The following is a 20,312-nucleotide window of genomic DNA, read 5'->3' on the forward strand; positions in this document are numbered from 1 at the left end:
CAAAGCAGCTGCCAACGTGGCCTCTTCCCTCGGCTCAATGGCATCAGTCACTCCTTCCCTAGCCCCACCATGTCCTCCTGATGAGTCCCCTGAACCTCGAACTGTTTGACCACAGTGTTGGGTAAATGCTTCAGGCAGGGGCGGATCCAGAGTCTAGTCTCAGGAGGGCCACTGCCAGAAAAAATATATTTTTTTGGGGTACATCTATCGGGGAAATGGCTGGTGTTGGCGCTTCAATCATCACGTCACCATGGTTGTTATGGTGTCAGGATGATTGAAGCGCATTATTACTATTATTACATTGTTATAAAAAATTAAATAGTTTAACTCACCATAATGCAGAATCAGTAGGAGCCCCGAGTGTGTCACTTGCCACGTCACCTGTCACCAGATGCAGATTGTCACTTGCCACGTCACCTGCCACATGTTGCGGATTGTCACTTGCCACGTCGCCTGTCACCAGATGCAGATTGTCACTTGCCACGTTGGTTGTCACCAGATGCAGATTGTCACTTGCCACGTCGCCTGCCACATGTTGCGGATTGTCACTTGCCATGTCACTTGCCACGTCGCCTGTCACCAGATGCAGATTGTCACTTGCCATGTCGCTTGTCACCAGATGCAGATTGTCACTTGCCACGTCGCCTGCCATGTTGCGGATTGTCACTTGCCATGTCACTTGCCACGTCGCCTGTCACTAGATGCAGATTGTCACTTGCCACGTCGCTTGTCACCAGATGCAGATTGTCACTTGCCACGTCGCCTGCCATGTTGCGGATTGTCCTACGCCAGCTTAAGGCAGGAATGGTGGATTGCGAAAATGGCACCAACCTCCTCTCCGCCCTCCGACAGGGACAACTGACCCATGTACCCTGTTTGGCTCACGCCCTTAACTTGGTGGTGCAGCGGTTCTTGGGCAGGTACCCAGGATTACAGGATGTCCTGAGGCTTCACCAACTCCAGCAGTTTCTCCAGCGCTGCCTGCCTCTTCTGTTTGTGGTTATAGTGGGGGTGTCTCACTTGCCACAGACAGGGCAGCTCCCTGTACTTGTCTATGAACAGGGGCAGGAAATTGTGGTCGTTGAACCCATCCATTTTCTCTGCAAGACACAACACAAGACAAACCCTAATGTCAGGCCAAACTCCCCTAATCTTGTTACAATATAGGCTTCCATTTCGAAGCAGTATAGGCCCAAGTTTAGATCCTACCATCGTTAGCACGATCGGCGTCTCCGATGCTCCTTCCTCCGCTCACAGATCGTACGTAAGACGCGCGCGTTACGATTTATACACACTGCGCATGCGTATAACTCCGCCCGCCCCTGACGTTCTTTCTATTCTATTCCCCGCCACTTTTCGTTCGGCGCAGTGGAGGAAGAGCACATGGCGGATAGACAGCAGGATCGTGCTAATTGTAGCAACGAGGAGGAGGAGGAAAGGCCGGAGCCTGAAACGTCCCGATCCAGAAGGAGATTAAAGGACTCAAATATGTCCTTTGGGGAAATGTTGGAGATGGTGGACATCCTGAAGAAGGCCGACTATGATGGAAAGCATGGGCCTTACCCCAACCACAATGTCCGAAAGGCCAAGATCATGGCGAAAGTGGTCAGGAGTCTGCACCGGAAATTCGGGGTACGACGATCGAAAGATCAGCTCAGGAAGCGGTGGTCGGACCTGAAATTACGAGAACGTGAGCAGTACAGAAAGATCCGGAGAGTGCTGCAAAAAAGTAAGTAGTTGTGCTGTGTTCCTATTGTTCTTGTGTTTATTACCTTCGTGCTGCTCCATGTGCTTTTAGGAACTGTTGTACAGTTTAAAATGGCAACTTTCATGTTCATGGGCACATTATTCGTTCGGATCACACATTTTTATTTCGGACGATAAAATACCATTGTTTAGGCCATATGCGTTTGGTCACCATTTTGAGGCCCTATACTTGTCTTCAAAGAATTTGGTTGTGTAGATGGGTTTGTTACTAGAATGAAATGCAAACTAGATTGTGTGTAAGGAGAGGACACTCAGCAGCTGTTTTCACATCTGGACACTGGAGCACTAGTGTGGGACCCCAGAACACCATTTTTATTAGGGGGGCCACACAGGTGCTCCAGTGTATACTATAGGGGGGGCTACATCTGTGAAGCTTGTACCAAACAGGTAAAGTATTGCAGCTTGACAAAGGACACTAAAAAAGCTACATCTTGGAACTTGGCTAAAATAGATAATTGTACCCCACTTCCAAGCAATGTTTCATCTTTATAGTTCTGCCATCAAATATCTGTGTGCTAATTATACCATTTTTGTTTTACATAGGGGAGAAAAGACTCGGAGGACATCCCTTCCAGAGCCCCCCCCCCCCTCTGGAAGAAGAGGAAATCCCACCAACACAAGATGAGCAGGAGGAGGAAGACGTGGTGGAACTAGTCACCACAACAGGTGAGTGTCTGCGACCACAGGCTCAGATAAGAGATGGATGGCGGCATATTTTTTAGACCTAATTTATTTTGGGGTTCCTCTCTTTTTAGGTGATCGTGAGGTTGTGGATGAAGATCCTTTCACATCTGAAAGTGCCCAGATCCTGATCGGGGAGATCATGGGGTGTAATTTACAATTGGAAAACATCAAGCAAAACATCAATGATGTTATTCCAAAATATAAAAACATCATTGATGTTTTGGGGAGAGTTTAAAACCCCTCCAAATTACTTTCTTCTTTTGTGTGCTACAATGTGCGAAATGTTTTTGTGATTTTTCCCAAAGCCAAATTTGGAGGATGCACACAGTCTGCCAACATGTGCTATCTGCCATCACAGGAGATCAATGGACGCGTTTTGGGGGTGCAACCCCTTCCTCAATAATAAAGTAGCAGTGAGGAAGGGCTTTCTCCCCCAAAACACGTCCCTTGATCCCCCGTGATGGCAGGTCGCACATGTTGACATTGGGAAATTTGTGTGCATCTTCCAAATTTGGCTTTTCCAGGGGTGATTTCCACCCATCTGAACGCAATATGAAACACAGTTCCTAAATACTCATGTCTGATATTGCCTTCAAGTTCTACCAAATGTGAACTTTGTAAGATCAAGATTTGTGTCTTTCTTGTTGGTTTTACACAGGCCTGTTTTATATAAAATGGACATTTTGATTTTGGATAATGACACCACAAAAATTGTTATACAACAAACATGTTGGTTTGTCAGAAAAACCTTTGGTAAATGCACATGTGATTGTGCAGGTATTAAAAAGATTGTTCATCAAGAATGTGTGGATTATTGTCTCAACACTACAACACTTTTGGGGTGATGTAATTGTTGTTTTATGAGAAAATGGGGGTTATTTCCTAAGGGCAAATCCTCTTTGCACTACAAGTGCAGTTTCAGTGCAGTTGCAAGTGCACTTGTAGTGAAAAGTGTCTTTGCATTTAGTAAATAACAGCCAACAGTGCTTTGTATAAGGTTACACAATCACGCCATTTTCTGCACTCAACACATTTCTGTCAGGGTCAGCTCAAACAAACACAAGCAGTAAATGTCCACAAAGAAGAGCCTGGGGGGAGATGCCTGTCGAGAACTTGAGGTCCTGCAGGCTTCTCCCTGTGGCCAAATACCGCAAGGTAGCGATCAACCTCTGCTCCGGAGTGATGGCTTGCCTCATGCAAGTATCCTGCCTGCTAATATAAGGGGTCAGCAAAGCCAACAAACAGTGAAACACGGGGTCCGTCATCCTGAGAAAGTTCCTGAAATCATCAGGATATTTCTCACGGATCTCACGGAGCAAAGGCATATGACAGAACTGGTCACGCTGAAGCAACCAATTCTTGGTCCATGAACTCCTCCCCACCCTGTTCATGGACTGGACTTGTGTCAAGGTCAGGACCCCAACACCAAGCCCCCGCACAGCACGAACTGTACAAGGAGTACGCATACGAAACATGGCTAGAAAATGGTCGGCTGCTCAGAACGAAGTAACAGAACGCACTGAAGAACAGCAAGGCTTGTGAAGAGCGACCTGAAAACAAGTAACGAACGAACAAGAATACAATGACTACTTAAAGTCACACGGAACTTGCTTGCACGCACTGAAGAGCAGATACAAACCCACAAGCACAAACTGAACGGCAGAAAACGATTTGAAAGCCACGAGTCTGAAAAAGCGCGAATCGTCTCTCACCAAACTTTTACTAACACGAGATTAGCAAAAGGAGCCCAAAGGGTGCCGCGCTTGGTAATGAACCGGCCTTTTCTAGTCTCGTCGTACGTGGTGTACGTGGTTGTCGATCGGAAATTCCGACAACTTTGTGCGACCGTGTGTAGGCAAAACAAGTTTGAGCCAACATCCGTTGGAAAAAATCCTAGGATTTTGTTGTCGGAATGTCCGAACAAAGTCCGACCGTGTGTACGGGGCATAAGGGTGTAAATTTTTGATTTCACTCTTCACTGCCTATCACAGTTTCGGAGGCCATGGAATGCCCAGGTGGCACAACCCCCCCCCAAATGACCCCATTTTGGAAAGTAGACACCCCAAGCTATTTGCTGAGAGGCATGGTGAGTGTTTTGCAGCTCTCATTTGTTTTTGAAAATGAAGAAAGGCAAGAAAAAACATTTTTTTTTCTTTTTTAAATTTTCAAAACTTTGTGACAAAAAGTGAGGTCTGCAAAATACTCACTATAGCTCTCAGCAAATAGACTGGGGTGTCTACTTTCCAAAATAGGGTCATTTGGGGGGGGATTTGTGCCACCTGGGCATTCCATTGCCTCCGAAACTGTGATAGGCAGTGAAGAGTGAAATCAAAAATTTACGCCACTAGAAAGCCTGAAGGCGGTGCTTGGTTTTCGGGGTCCCGTACGTGGCTAGGCTCCCAAAAAGTCTCACACATGTGCTATCCCCGTACTCAAGAGAAGCGACAAAATGTATTTTGGGGTGTAATTTCACATATGCCCATGACATGTTTGGGCAATATATCATTTAGTGACAACTTTGTGCAAAAAAAAAAAATGTGTATTTTTAAACTGTTCCTTTCATTTTTTTTTTTTTAATCATTTTTATGTTATCTCAGGTAATGTAAATATCCCCTATGATAGCAATAGGTAGTGACAGGTACTCTTTTTTGAAAAAATTGGGGTCTATTAGACCCTAGATCTCTCTACTGCCCTCAAAGCATATGACCAAACCAAGATCGGTGTGATAAAATGCTTTCCCAATTTTCCAATGGCGCTGTCTACATCCGGCGAAATCTAAGTCATGAAATGCTCATAGCTTCCGGTTTCTTAGGCCATAGAGATGTTTGGAGCCACTCTGGGATATGATCAGCTCTATTGTCAGCTGGCTGAATCACTGGCTGCATTCTCAGGTTCCCTGTTGGGACAGGAGAGCCAGAGAAAAACATGAAAGACGGTGGGGGTGGGGGGGTATTCCCTCCCACTGCTTGCAAAAGCAGTCTAGAGGCTAATTAGCCACTAGGATTGCTTTTACATGAAAGCCGACCGCTGGCTGAAAAGAATGATACCAAGATGATACCTAAACCTGCAGGCATCATTCTGGTATAACCACTCAAAGTCGTGAATGGCGTAACTGAAGACAAAAAAATGGTTAACAATAAAACACAGTAAACGGTATAAAAAATTGCATACCTGAAAAGCAAACATGATAAAACATAATAACAATAAAACATTGCAGATTAGAATACAGTAAAAAAGAGCAGAACAATAGAGAGAGAGAGAGAACAATAAAACGACAACTATTTTATATATATATATATATATATATATATATATATATATATATATATATATATTTTACACTTTTTTTTGTAACTAACTTTTATAACTGTAAACGGTTCCACTTTCGGGTCTCTCAAAATGTGATGGCATCTTGGGAGACCCTGTGAAAGTGTGCCTAGTTTGTGCAATGCTGTACCCTACGCTAATACTCAACTAGTGAATGGTAGCGTTCAAAATATTCACCAATGCAAAGACCAGGATTGTCAGGACAGGAGGGACAATAATAGCGGGTGTCACGCCTATATCCGTGCTTGCTGCAGACACGACATCATTTTTGGGGGGGTTCGTTGGGTAGGGGTACTTGGGAGGACATAAAGAAAATGCCTCTCATGCAGCTGACTGCATTTGGTTGGAGATGTGAATGGAGGAAGTACGGGCGCTACAGAAGTGGTGGGTTCCCAATTAAGATTGGCGAATGCAGCAGGAAGGGCACTATGGGCACGACAGGCCTGTTTGTCTTCTTCTTGGTGGCAGTGGAACACTACTTGTGCTTGCCACCTCACCAGCTTGAACTGCACTTATGGGACTCGCCACGTCACCAAGTGTTACTGCAGTGCTGGTTTGACTATGACCGGGGTGTACTAGGCCGCTGGGGCTTGCCAGTTCACCAAAACGCTACCAAAAAAACTGTTAGCGATCGCAGGGATCAGGCCCAACTCTGCGAACGCTGCAGTTATGTGTTTAGTGTTTTGTAAGTGACAGTGATCGATCGATACTGCACTTGGGTGGGCTGGGCGGGGCCGGGCGGAGGGGCAAAACGCAGGTACTAGTAGGTATCTGGGCTGATCCCGCTAACACTGCGTTTTTGGGAACCCTAAACTGCTGGGGACGCTAGTATAGATCTGATCGGATCAGATGTTGATCCGTTCAGATACTATACCACTAAGGGAGGTGTACAGTGCATGCGTAGGTGTTAGCGGTACTGGCGCTAACCTGATGCTGCCTGGGGCTGGTGCTTGCCAGTTCACCAAAACGCTACCAAAAAAACTGTTAGCGATCGCAGGGATCAGGCCTGACTCTGCGAACGCTGCAGTTATGTGTTTAGTGTTTTGTAAGTGACAGTGATCGATCGATACTGCACTTGGGTGGGCTGGGCTGGGCCGGGCGGAGGGGCAAAACGCAGGTGCTAGCAGGTATCTGGGCTGATTCCGCTAACACTGCGTTTTTGGGAACCCTAAACTGCTAGTATAGATCTGATCGGATCAGATATTGATCTGTTCAGATACTATACCACTAAGGGAGGTGTATGCTGCATGCGTGGGTGTTAGCAGTACTGGTGCTAACCTGACACTGCCTGGGGTGACGTATATCACCGCCAGGCGATCAGGGGGCTAAACCTTTATTAGGTAATAAACGGAGGGTGCCCTGACACTATAAAAAATAAACATAATAAATAAATAAAATAAATAAAAATAAACTAACCAGCGTCACCCGTAACGGTTATACGGTGATCAGTGGTGAAAGGGTTAACTAGGGGGCAATCAAGGGGTTGAAACATTTATTAGGTAGTATATGGGGGTCCCTGACGCTATAAAACGCTGACAGCGAACCTAAATATTTACCTCCCTAACTAGCATCACCAGTGACACTAATACAGCGATCAGAAAAATGATCGCTTAGCGACACTGGTGACGAGGGGTGATCAAGGGGTTAAAACTTTATTGGGGGGGTTAGGGGGGTACCCTAGACCTAAAGGGGGCTAACTCTAACTGCCCTACCCCACTAACTGTCACAAACTGACACCAATGCAGTAATCAGAAAAAAAAACTGCTTGGTGTCAGTGTGACGGGGGGGGGAGGAGCTGTGCTTAGGGGTGATCGGGGGGGGGATTGGGGGGTAAAGGGGGGTGTATTGTGTGCCTGGCATGTTCTACTGTGATGTGTTGTGTTGGTGCACTTACATTACAGTCTTCTCTCCTCGGTGCCGGAACGGAAAATACCGAGCCGAGGAGAGATGACATCATTTCCTCTGCCTCTGTGTACTATAAAGAGGCAGGGGAATGATCTGATTGGCTGGGAGCAGGGATGAGCCGAACACCCCCCTGTTCGGTTCGCACCAGAACATGCGAACAGGAAAAAAGTTCGTTCAAACACGCGAACACCGTTTAAAGTCTATGGGACACGAACATGAATAATCAAAAGTGCTAATTTTAAAGGCTTATATGCAAGTTATTGTCATAAAAAGTGTTTGGGGACCTGGGTCCTGCCCCAGGGGACATGGATCAATGCAAAAAAAGTTTTAAAAACGGTCGTTTTTTCAGGAGCAGTGATTTTAATAATGCTTAAAGTCAAACAATAAAAATGTAATATCCCTTTAAATTTCGTAGCTGGGGGGTGTCTATAGTATGCCTGTAAAGGGGCGCATGTTTAGAACAGTCTGACAGCAAAATGACATTTCAAAGGAAAAAAGCCATTTAAAACTACTCGCGGCTATTGCATTGCCCGTCCGACAATACACATAGAAGTTCATTGATAAAAACGGCATGGGAATTCCCCACAGGGGAACCCCGAACCAAAATTTAAAAAAAAAATGATGTGGGGGTCCCCCTAAATTCCATACCAGGCCCTTCAGGTCTGGTATGGATATTAAGGAGAACCCCGGCCAAAATTTAAAAAAAAAATGACGTGGGGTCCCCCTAAATTCCATACCAGACCCTTCAGGTCTGGTATGGATTTTAAGGGGAACCACGCGCCAAAAAAAAAAAAAAAACGGCGTGGGGTCCCCACAAGAATCCATACCAGACCCTTATCCTAGCACGCAACCTGGCAGGCCGCAGGAAAAGAGGAGGGGACGAGAGAGCGCCCCCCCCTTCTGAACCGTACCAGGCCACATGCCCTCAACATTGAGAGGGTGCTTTGGGGTAGCCCCCCAAAACACCTTGTCCCCATGTTGATGAGATCAAGGGCCTCATCCCCACATCCCTGGCCGGTGGTTGTGGGGGTCTGCAGGCGGGGGGCTTATCGGAATCTGGAAGCTCCCTTTAACAAGGGGACCCCCAGATCCCGCCCCCCCTGTGTATAATGGTAAGGGGGTACAAAAGTACCCCTACCATTTCACTAAAAAACTGTCAAAAATGTTAAAAATGACAAGAGACAGTTTTTGACAATTCCTTTATTGAAATGCTTCTTCTTTCTTCTATCTTCCTTCATCTTCTTCTTCTTCTTCCGGTTCTTCTGGCTCTTCTGGTTCTTCCTCCGGGCGTTCTTGTCCAGCAACTCCTCCGTGGCGTCTTCTATCTTCTTCTCCTCGAGCTGCTCCGCATCCATGGCATGGGGGGAGGCTCCCGCTCTTCTCTTCATCTTCTTCTCTTCTTCATCTTCTTCTTCATCTTCTTCTCTGCTTCATCTTCTTCTCTTCTTCTCTTCTTCATTTTCTTCTCCGGGCTGCTCCGCATCCATGCTGGCATGGAGGGAGGCTCCCGCTGTGTGACGGCGTCTCCTCGTCTGACGGTTCTTAAATAACGGGGGGCGGGGACACCTGGTGACACCGCCCCCCTCTGACGTATGGTGACTTGATGGGACTTCCCTGTGACGTCACGGGGAATGCCACAGGGAAGTCCCATCATGTCCCATGCGTCAGAGGGGGGCGGGGTCACCGGTGGCCCCGCCCCTATTATTTAAGAACCGTCAGAAGAGGAGACGCCGTCACACAGCGGGAGCCTCCCTCAATGCCAGCATGGATGCGGAGTGGCCCGGAGAAGAAGATGAAGAAGAGAAGAAGAGAAGAAGAGAAGAAAAGAAGAAGATGAAGAAGAAGATGAAGACGAGAAGAAGATGAAGAGGAGAGCTGGAGCCTCCCCCCATGCCATGGGTGCGGAGCGGTCCGAGGAGAAGAAGATAGAAGACGCCGCGGAGGAGATGCTGGACGAGAACGCCGGAGGAAGAACCAGAAGAACCAGAAGAAGAAGAAGATGAAGGAAGATAGAAGAAAGAAGAAGCATTTAAATAAAGGAATTGTCAAAAACTGTCTCTTGTCATTTTTAACATTTTTGACAGTTTTTTAGTGAAATGGTAGGGGTACTTTTGTACCCCCTTACCATTTCACACAGGAGGGGGGCTGGGATCTGGGGGTCCCCTTGTTAAAGGGGGCTTCCAGATTCCGATAAGCCCCCCGCCCGCAGACCCCCACAACCACCGGCCAGGGTTGTGGGGGTGAGGCCCTTGTCCTCATCAACATGGGGACAAGGTGTTTTGGGGGGCTACCCCAAAGCACCCTCCCAATGTTGAGGGCATGTGGCCTAGTACGGTTCAGGAGGGGGGGCGCTCTCTCGTCCCCCCCTCTTTTCCTGCGGCCTGCCAGGTTGTGTGCTCGGATAAGGGTCTGGTATGGATCTTTGAGGGGGGACCCCACGCCATTTTTTTTTTTGGCGCGGGGTTCCCCTTAAAATCCATACCAGACATGAAGGCTCTAGTATGGAATTTAGGGGGACCCCCACGTCATTTTTTTTTTTTTGGCCGGGGTTCCCCTTAATATCCATACCAGACCTGAAGGGCCTGGTATGGAATTTAAGGGGACCCCCACGTCATTTTTTTAAAAAAAATTTTGTTCGGGGTTCCCCTGTGGGGAATTCCCATGCCGTTTTTATCAATGAACTTTTATTTGTATTGTCGGACCAGCAATGCAATAGCCGCGAGTAGTTTTAAATGGCTTTTTTCCTTTGAAATGTCATTTTGCTGTCAGACTGTTCTAAGCACGGGAAACATGCGCCCCTTTACAGGCATACTATAGACAACCCCCAGCTACGAAATTTAAAGGGATATTACACTTTTATTGTTTGACTTTAAGCATTATTAAAATCACTGCTCCTAAAAAAACGGCCGTTTTTAAAACTTTTTTTTGCATTGATCCATGTCCCCTGAGGCAGGACCCAGGTCCCCAAACACTTTTTATGACAATAACTTGCATATAAGCCTTTAAAATTAGCACTTTTGATTTCTCCCATAGACTTTTAAAGGGTGTTCCGCGGCATTCGAATTTGCCGCGAACACCCCAAATTGTTCGCTGTTCGGCGAACTTGCGAACAGCCAATGTTCGAGTCGAACACATGTCGAAGCTCGAAACTCGAAGCTCATCCCTAGCTGGGAGCGATCGTGAGGGGGGGCCACAAATGGATGGCCTCCCCTTCATCTCTGAACGCTCCCAGTCAGAAGCCGACCGCCTCTGGCACCGGGGGGGGTCCGATCGGACCCCCCGCCCCGGGAGGCAGATCACGTACAGGTACGTGATTCTGCCTGCCCGTGCCATTCTGCTGACGTATATCAGCGTGAGGCGGTCGGCAACTGGTTAAAAATGTAATTTTGTGCAGGGACTGTCCTAAGCACAGGAAACACGCGCCACTTTATAGGCATACTATAGACACCCCCCAGGTACGATATTTAAAGGAATATTTCACTTTTTCTTTTTTACTTTAAGCATCATTAAAATCACTGCTCCCGAAAAAATGGCAGTTTTTAAAACTTTTTTTTGCATTGATACATGTCCCCTGGGGCAGGACCCGGGTCCCCAAACCCTTTTTAGGACAATACCATGCAATTTAGCCTTTAAAATTAGCACTTTTGAGTTCCATAGACTTCAATGGGGTTCTAAAGTTTGCGCAAATTTTCTGGTGCGAACCGAACCGGGGGTGTTTGGCTCATCCCTAGTCACTACAGCCTGTCAGTCTTCCCTTCCTACAGACACACAATTACACGCCAGTTTTTATTACAAAACATACATAGGACAGATATCTCAAGCTGATATAGAATGTAAACATTTAAATTAGCTAAACAAGACTTTGGAACTTGAGAATGAGGAGCAACTAGGGTTTGAAAAGACATGCGGAGCACACTGTGGTGAAAATGCCTACACATAGAATAACCACTTGGCCTCTGGAAGATTTTACCCTCTTCATGACCAGGCCATTTTTTTTCCCATTCAGCACTGCACTACTTTAACTGACAATTGCTCGGTCATGCAACACTGTACATAAATTAAATTTATATCATTTTGTTTCATACAAATTCCATTTCTTTTGGTGGTTTTTGATCACCACTGTTTATTTTTTTAAAGATATAAATGAAAATTGAAAATTTTGAAAAACAAAAAATATTTTCTACTTTCTGCTATAAAACATATCCAATTAAAAAAATGTAAAAAATCTAATTTCTTTATGAATTAAGGCCAAAATGTATTCTGCCTTTGGTAAAAAAAAATCCTCAATAAGTATATATTATTTGGTTTGTATGAAAGTTATAGCATCTACAGACGGTGGGATATACAGGTATACTGAATTTTTTATTTTTTTTTATACTAGTGTCAATCTGACACTGACACTGGGTGGGGGGTGCACTAACTGACACTGATATCAATAATGACACTAATACAGTGATCAGTGCTATAAGTTTACACTGTCACTGTACTAATGACACTGGCTGGGGAGGAGTTAACACCTAGGGGCAATCAAGGGATGACCAGTGTGCCCAACAATGTATAGTGTGTGTAATACAGTGGCTTGAAAAAAGTATTCATATCCCTGGAAATTTTCCACATTTTGTCATGTTACAACCAAAAACGTAAATGTATCTATGTGCCACTTTGTGTTGGTCTATCACCTAAAATCCCAATAAAATACATTTATGTTTCTGGTTGTAACATAACAAAATGTGGAACATTTCAAGGGGTATGAATACTTTTTCAAGGCACTATATGTGGTGCTTTTACTAAGCGATCCTGTTGTTTTCTCCTTGCTTTGCAGGGAATAAAAAAAACGGCAAGAGCGCCTGTCAGTCTAGAGAGCTCTATGTTGTTTAACAACACAGAGCTCTCTTTTGTAAATCACTGAGCCAATCAGCGGGTCGCATCAATCAATTATTGGCCGGGACCCGCTGATCACAGCACAGCCAGGGTAGCAGGTGTGTGCCCTACCCAGAAGCACTGATCACGTAACAGATACCACCCTGTAGCAGTATATCTGCGTAGGGCAGTTGGGAAGCGGTAAACTGTACACAGTCTACAGTCCTCGTGCCCACAAAATACTGCATAATTACTGTACTAACTGGGGGCATGGCAGTGTTAGGTGGGGGGGGGGAGCCTGTGGTGGATACGGGGGAAACAGTCTAATGATTCCATGATCATAAAAGTGAGGGAAGGACAATGTGGCCCTCCAGGGCTTCAGGGGGACTTGTACCACCATGGTCTCCAGGAACTGATATGAAAGCAGTGCAGACAAGTCCCTGTATGAACCCCTCGGAGCTGAGGACCTGACCCCCCCAACTAGTGCAGGACTACAAGTCCCAATATGAACCTCTGAGATCTAAGGGGTCACATCCTTAGATCTCAGTGGTTCACGATGGAACTTGTAGTCTTTCACTTTTGGGGATCACATTCTTAAATCTCAGGGGCTCATGTTGGAACTTGTAGTTCTCCACTAGTTGTAGGGAGGGGTGTGACGTATTCAGCTCTGAGTGGGTCATGCTGGGACTTGCAGTCCTTCACTTTTGGGAGGGTCATCTCCCGCAAATGCAGGCCAGTGGCTGGTGAGGCAATGGCTAGAATCAGAGCCAGATACACACAGGTTACATACGCCGCGGTCGTTAGAACGAGAGCAATAATTCTAGCACTAGACCTCCTCAGTAACTCTAAACATGTAACCTGTAAAAAAATTTAAAGTGTCGTCTATGGAGATTTTTAAGTACTGAAGTTCGGCGCCATTCCACAAGTGTGTGCATTTTTAAAGCGTGACATGTTAGGTATCTATTTCTTGGCGTAACATCATCTTTCACATTATATAAAAAAATAGGGCTAACTTTAGTGTGTTTTTTTTTTTCTTTTTTAAATTCATGAAACAGTTTTTTTTCTCCAAAAAAACGAGTTTGAAAAATTGCTGTGCAAATACCATGTGACATAAAAAGTTGCATATAAATATATGATTTAGCTTTATTAAAAAAGTACCTTTTCAATAGCAGAAGATTCTCATTCTCCCTCTGAACTGTATGAGAAAACATGGGATTATGGGTAACTCTTATACACATAAACACGTTTTTCCTTCTAGTTAAGAGGGCTGGGCTGAAAGGTAGTCTTTGTCTTTTAGACACATGCCACCTTCTATGACACCGCAATGAGAGGCATGCCTCCACTGTAGAATTTTAATTGGACAGCTTGGGCCAATACCATTGGTCCAAGACTCCAAGCTGTCCATTGAGCTCAGTGTCGAGCTACGACCCTCGAAGCTCAATCGTTTTCTTTTTTGTTAATCCACCCGCTAATAACCAACAACATGGCCGCCTCCAAGGTGGCGCCAACTTTTTTTACTTCTTAGGCAGGGTTCTGTGAAAACAGCCAGCTCGTCATTGACTGTAGTGTATACACTGCCAGTGTTCTGTGAAAACAGCCAAGTCATCGAAATCTGCAATGACTGCTGCTGGAGAATCACCAGAAGTGGCGTAATTAGAGATTTTGATGAGTTGGCTCTTTTGACAGAACACCAGGACAAACGTGGGTAAAGCAGAGCTGCTGCTGTGACGGTCTTTTCTGGGGGCATCAGATCAGCACGGGGGGGAAAATTGTGTATCTACAGAGACACATACTGTATAGGGCAATTTTTCCATCCCTGGTGAGGCTATGCAGCTTGGCGACTCTGCATCACTGCCCGACGCACGGGGGTCCTCTGTTGATGCCCCCCCCCTGGGCCTCACTTTAGACATCCTTTGCCCTGTGGAACTTGCCCCCATGCAGGTTTCTTCCTGTTTGCACCTCACTGTGCACGATTGGTTGAAATTAAACTGACCAGGTTTATATTACCCGGCACCACAGACAGCTACAGTTGTAGCTGTGGGGATAAGGCACCACAGGATATATGAAGCGGAGGTGTGTGAAAAATAGGATTCTCCACTTTCAAACAACTCTCTCTTACTTGCTCCATGCCTTTTATTTATCCCCTCCATCCTTGGGTGGAACATATTGAGAATACCTAATACTCCCTTGTCTCTACTGCTCCTAATACTTAATCTACTCAGCTTTGCACTGATCTAATGCAGTCTATTACAATGAGTCCTGCTCACCTCCTCTTTTATGATCCCTTTTCATATATACATACCGATGAATATAAAACACTCCATTGTATTACCCATCCAGACTTAACCGATTGCTGGCCAGATTTTGGCTGGAGCTCGCTCCTATGCCTGGGGGCCTTGCAGCTGGGACAGTGGCCGCCTCTCTGCTTTCTTCACTCTTCTTGCGCGCCCTCTTACCTGCTTTACCATCTGAGTCTACCATGGTCACCATCTGATTTATGGGAGCATAGGCCATCAGATTCCTGGCTGTCTGTATCAATGATTTCGGTCATTCTTGTAAGGAGCAATCTCTTTTTGCTGTGTGTTTTTCATTCCATGTGTCAAGATATGCGTATCTTTCTTTTTTCTTTTCTTTGATATTTTTGATATATTTATATACCAGTTTACCATGCTACTAATGTATAATATACTTATAGAGTACTCATGACTCAATATGACATAAGCCTCTGAAGAAGGGCTACATGGTCCGAAACACGTCAGGCGTCATTGTTAGTATGTCTACGCGCTAGCCCAGTATTGTACACAGGGCAGCTTACTTCCATACCGATGTATTATTTGGGTACACTGTTATTTGATACATTTTATATGTGACTTCTAGCCATTGCTTATGCAATTTTTATTTATGTTGACAAATAAAGTTTACATTGTTTTACTATATTATCTGGTCTGCCTATAAAATCCGGAGGGGTTATACTGTGCCTTGAGCACCATTTTTTTTCTTCTGAGTCCCAACTTTGTCTGCCAACATTTATTTTTTCATCATTTACTGTCCCCTGGGATAAAATGTGGACTGTTATAGCTAGGTTATAGTTAGGACTGTCTTTATATACTGTTGCTAGGTAAAAGCAGTTCAGTTCTGTTAATTACACAATACGGCAGGTGTTTAACCATATCTCCCAGAGTAGCGGATAAATCTATAAGAGATACCTCCTCTCTTATACCCTTCGAACAATTTTTCGTAGAAGAGGATCCGATCCCACATATGATTTCAGAAATGTATCACCTATTAAGCACTGCCACCGACAACCTTAGACCAACGTACATATGGGCATGGGAGAGGGATTTAAAGCTTGACTTTTCCACAGCCCAACTGACTCACCTCTACCAGCTCACTCACTCGAGCTCCATGGAATCCAAAACCCAAGAAACAAATTACAAGATTTTTTCATGCTGGTACAGAGTACCGACTGACCTAACTCGTATCTACCCCTCAGTGTCGGATCAATGCTGGAGGGAATGTGGCCACAAAGTTACACTCTGGTGGGAGTGCCCTCTAATCAAGCCATATTGGGCAGACATAAAATCTCAAATAAGAGAAATCCTAGACCTCGATATTCCTCTGTCTCCGGCCTTCTTCCTCTTCCATGTCACCACGATTAGTAGATACAAAAAAAGTGCCCTACCACACCTTTTAAATGCGGCTAGACGCCTTCTCCCAATTTACTGGAAACAATCCAGAATCCCTTCAAGGGAAGATTGGATCAAAAAAGTAAACGATATTAGAGAGGCCGAGCACTGAATGTAAAGGAAAGGTGAATATTTTGATGCTATATGGAGACCCTGGAAGGACTATATGTCTGACCTCGATCATGCGACCTCTAGCTTAGCCATGGCTCTGCTGGAGTTAGCAGAATCGTCCCTGAGATCCTGCTTAGGTAATGGCAATAATGTCCAGTGAAAGACGTCCTCCCCCCTGCCTGCCCTAGAGATGACCTGTCCTTGGCGGAACTCGCTCGGCACAGATCTACAAGACTTCTCCAGACCAAAAGGTATGCTCCACGCCCCACTCCCCACCCTTCCTCCTCCTCTTACCTTTCTCCCCCTCTAATCTTTTACCTCTTCCTCTCTCTCTCTCTCTTTTATTCTCTTTGGTTCTTTAACTACCTAATGCCTCCTTGATTTCAGGATGCAACCATTTATTTTACTCGTTGCACTGCCCGGACTTAGGGTCACAGTGGTTAGCTGGGAGGAGGGAAACCCCCTCTTATTGGGGTAGGCTTTTGTTTTCACCTCCTAGCGACAGAGGATTGCGGTGGGCGCTCCCTGCTGGAGTGACAGGTCGGGTGAGGTTGATGGAGGTGAAATAGCCCCCCTCCACTCGGACCGCTGCCAGGGGGGGTGTCCCCTGCCCTCTTAAACAATTCAAACACCTCGGGTGGGATGAAACTGGCACATGACCAGACTCCCATCCCTTGGTCATCATAATTCAATGTATTGGTTATTCACCACTAGCTATACTGTCATCTTGAGTCTAGAATAGTCACTTGCACTGGCCTGTATCAAGGTATAATTTCTACATGTTTTGTTCTGTATATCTATAATGTGTGTAGTTTTCCGCTAAAATGTTGCTAAATAAAGATTTTACAAAAAAAAATTAACCAGTGATAATAGTGAGTACACCCTCATATTAAAAAAAGAAAAAGATATTGTAACATAAAGTCCAAAGTCTATATATATCCAGACACTGTAATGTTGTAAATTGTCCAGGCACCACTAAGCGGTAAAAACAAACAGTGCTCCAAAACTGCTGTATTGAGTGTGGTTAAAAAAAAGAAAATATTATTGTTTACCAAAATATATATATATATTTCAAAAAAATATCGAAAAATATATGCATCAAAAACAAAAATCGCACCAGTTGCACCAGAAATAGAAATCGCATCAGTTGCAAAAAAAGCACATATGTGCAACCGGTCCAAATGTGAATAATTGTTTGTGTTTAAAACAGATAACAATTTGTGCTTAAAACAAATAATTGCAGGTGACTTTAGTGTTCATGACTCTTGCCAGGTGACTTGCGTGCTCCCCCTCATGGGTCCCCACTAGGGATGAGCTGTTCGCAAGTTCGTCGAACAGCGAACAATTTGGGGTGTTCGCGGCAAATTCAAATGCCGCGGAACACCCTTTAAAAGTCTATGGGAGAAATCAAAAGTGCTAATTTTAAAGGCTTATATGCAAGTTATTGTCATAAAAAATGTTTGGGGACCTGGGTCCTGCCCCAGGGGACATGGATGAATGCAAAAAAAAGTTTTAAAAACGGCCGTTTTTTCAGGAGCAGTGATTTTAATAATGCTTAAAGTCAAACAATAAAAGTGTAATATCCCTTTAAATTTCGTACCTGGGGGGTGTCTATAGTATTCCTGTAAAGGGGCACATGTTTCCCGTGTTTAAAACAGTCTGACAGCAAAATGACATTTCGAAGGAAAAAAAGCCATTTAAAACTACCCGCGGCTATTGCATTGCCGACAATACACATAGAAGTTCATTGATAAAAACGGCATGGGAATTCCCTACAGGGCAACCCCGAACCAAAATTAAAAAAAAAAAAAATGACGTGGGAGACCCCCTAAATTCCATACCAGGCCCTTCAGGTCTGGTATGGATTTTAAGGGGAACCCCGCGCCAAAAATAAAAAAAAAAAAAAACGGCATGGGGTCCCCCCAAAAATCCATACCAGACCCTTATCCGAGCACGCAACCTGGCAGGCCGCAGGAAAAGAGGGGGGGACGAGAGTGCGGCCCCCCCCTCCTGAACCATACCAGGCCACATGCCCTCAACATTGGGAGGGTGCTTTGGGGTAGCCCCCCAAAACACCTTGTCCCCATGTTGATGAGGACAAGGGCCTCATCCTCACATCCCTGGCCGGTGGTTATGGGGGTCTGCGGGCGGGGGGCTTATCGGAATCTGGAAGCCCCCTTTAACAAGGGGACCCCCAGATCCCGGCCCCCCCCTGTGTGAAATGGTAAGGGGGTACTTACCCCTACCATTTCACTAAAAAACTGTCAAAAATGTTAAAAATGACAAGAGACAGTTTTTGACAATTCCTTTATTTAAATGCTTCTTCTTTCTTCCTTCATCTTCTTCTGGTTCTTCTGGCTCTTCTGGTTCTTCTGGTTCTTCCTCCGGCATTCTCGTCCAGCATCTCCTCCGCGGCGTCTTCTATCTTCTTCTCCTAGGGCCGATCCGCACCCATGGCATGAGGGGAGGCTCCCGCTCTTCTCTTCATCTTCTTCTTCATCCTCTTCTCTTCTTTCTTCTTCTCTTCTTCATTTTGTTCTCCGGGCCGCTCCTCACCCATGCTGGCATGGAGGGAGGCTCCCGCTGTGTGACGGCGTCTCCTCATCTGACGGTTCTTAAATAACGGGGGCAGGGCCGCCCGGTGACCCCGCCCCCTCTGACGCACGGGATATGACGGGACTTCCCTGTGGCATTCCCCGTGACATCACAGGGAAGTCCCTGTCAAGTCACCGTGCATCAGAGGGGGGCGGGGTCACCGGGTGGCCCCGCCCCCCGTTATTTAAGAGCCATCAGACGAAGAGATGCCGTCACACAGCGGGAGCCTCCCTCCATGCCAGCATGGGTGAGGAGCGGCCCGGAGAAGAAAATGAAGAAGAGAAGAAGAAAGAAGAGAAGAGGATGAAGAAGAAGATGAAGAGAAGAGCGGGAGCCTCCCCTCATGCCATGGGTGCGGAGCGGCCCGAGGAGAAGAAGATAGAAGACGCCACGGAGGAGATGCTGGACGAGAACGCCGGAGGAAGAACCAGAAGAGCCAGAAGAACCAGAAGAAGATGAAGGAAGAAAGAAGAAAGAAGAAGCATTTAAATAAAGGAATTGTCAAAAACTGTCTCTTGTCATTTTTAACATTTTCGACAGTTTTTTTAGTGAAATGGTAGGGGTAAGTACCCCCTTACCATTTCACACAGGGGGGGGCAGGATCTGGGGGTCCCCTTGTTAAAGGGGGCTTCCAGATTCCGATAAGCCCCCCGCCCGCAGACCTTGTCCTCATCAACATGGGGACAAGGTGTTTTGGGGGGCTACCCCAAAGCACCCTCCCAATGTTGAGGGCATGTGGCCTGGTATGGTTCAGGAGGGGGGGCACACTCTCGTCCCCCCTCTTTTCCTGCGGCCTGCCAGGTTGCGTGCTCGGATAAGGGTCTGGTATGGATTTTTGGGGGGACCCCACGCCGTTTTTTTTTTTTTTTTTGGCGCGGGGTTCCCCTTAAAATCCATACCAGACCTGAAGGGTCTGGTATGGAATTTAGGGGGATCCCCACGTCATTTTTTTTTTAATTTTGGCCGGGGTTCCCCTTAATATCCATACCAGACCTGAAGGGCCTGGTATGGAATTTAGGGGGTCTCCCACGTCATTTTTTTTTTTTTTAATTTTGGTTCGGGGTTGCCCTGTGGGGAATTTCCATGCCGTTTTTATCAATGAACTTCTATGTGTATTGTCGGCAATGCAATAGCCGCGGGTAGTTTTAAATGGCTTTTTTTTCCTTCGAAATGTCATTTTGCTGTCAGACTGTTGTAAACACAGGAAACATGCGCCTCTTTACAGGCATACTATAGACACCCCCCAGGTACGAAATTTAAAGGGATATTACACTTTTATTGTTTGACTTTAAGCATTATTAAAATCACTGCTCCTGAAAAAACGGCCGTTTTTAAAACTTTTTTTTGCATTGATCCATGTCCCCTGGGGCAGGACCC

The 20,312-nt window shown here is 45.7% G+C and overlaps 1 protein-coding gene across 17 annotated transcripts in view; it reads left to right on the forward strand.

Moving 5' to 3' along the window:
* Positions 1-20,312, forward strand: part of LOC141148583 (uncharacterized) — a 177,803-nt gene that overhangs the window by 25,312 nt on the left and 132,179 nt on the right. The gene's annotated exons all lie outside the window — the stretch shown is intronic.

This window comes from Aquarana catesbeiana, linkage group LG06 (assembly GCF_042186555.1).
Source record: "Aquarana catesbeiana isolate 2022-GZ linkage group LG06, ASM4218655v1, whole genome shotgun sequence".
NCBI lineage: Eukaryota > Metazoa > Chordata > Amphibia > Anura > Ranidae > Aquarana > Aquarana catesbeiana.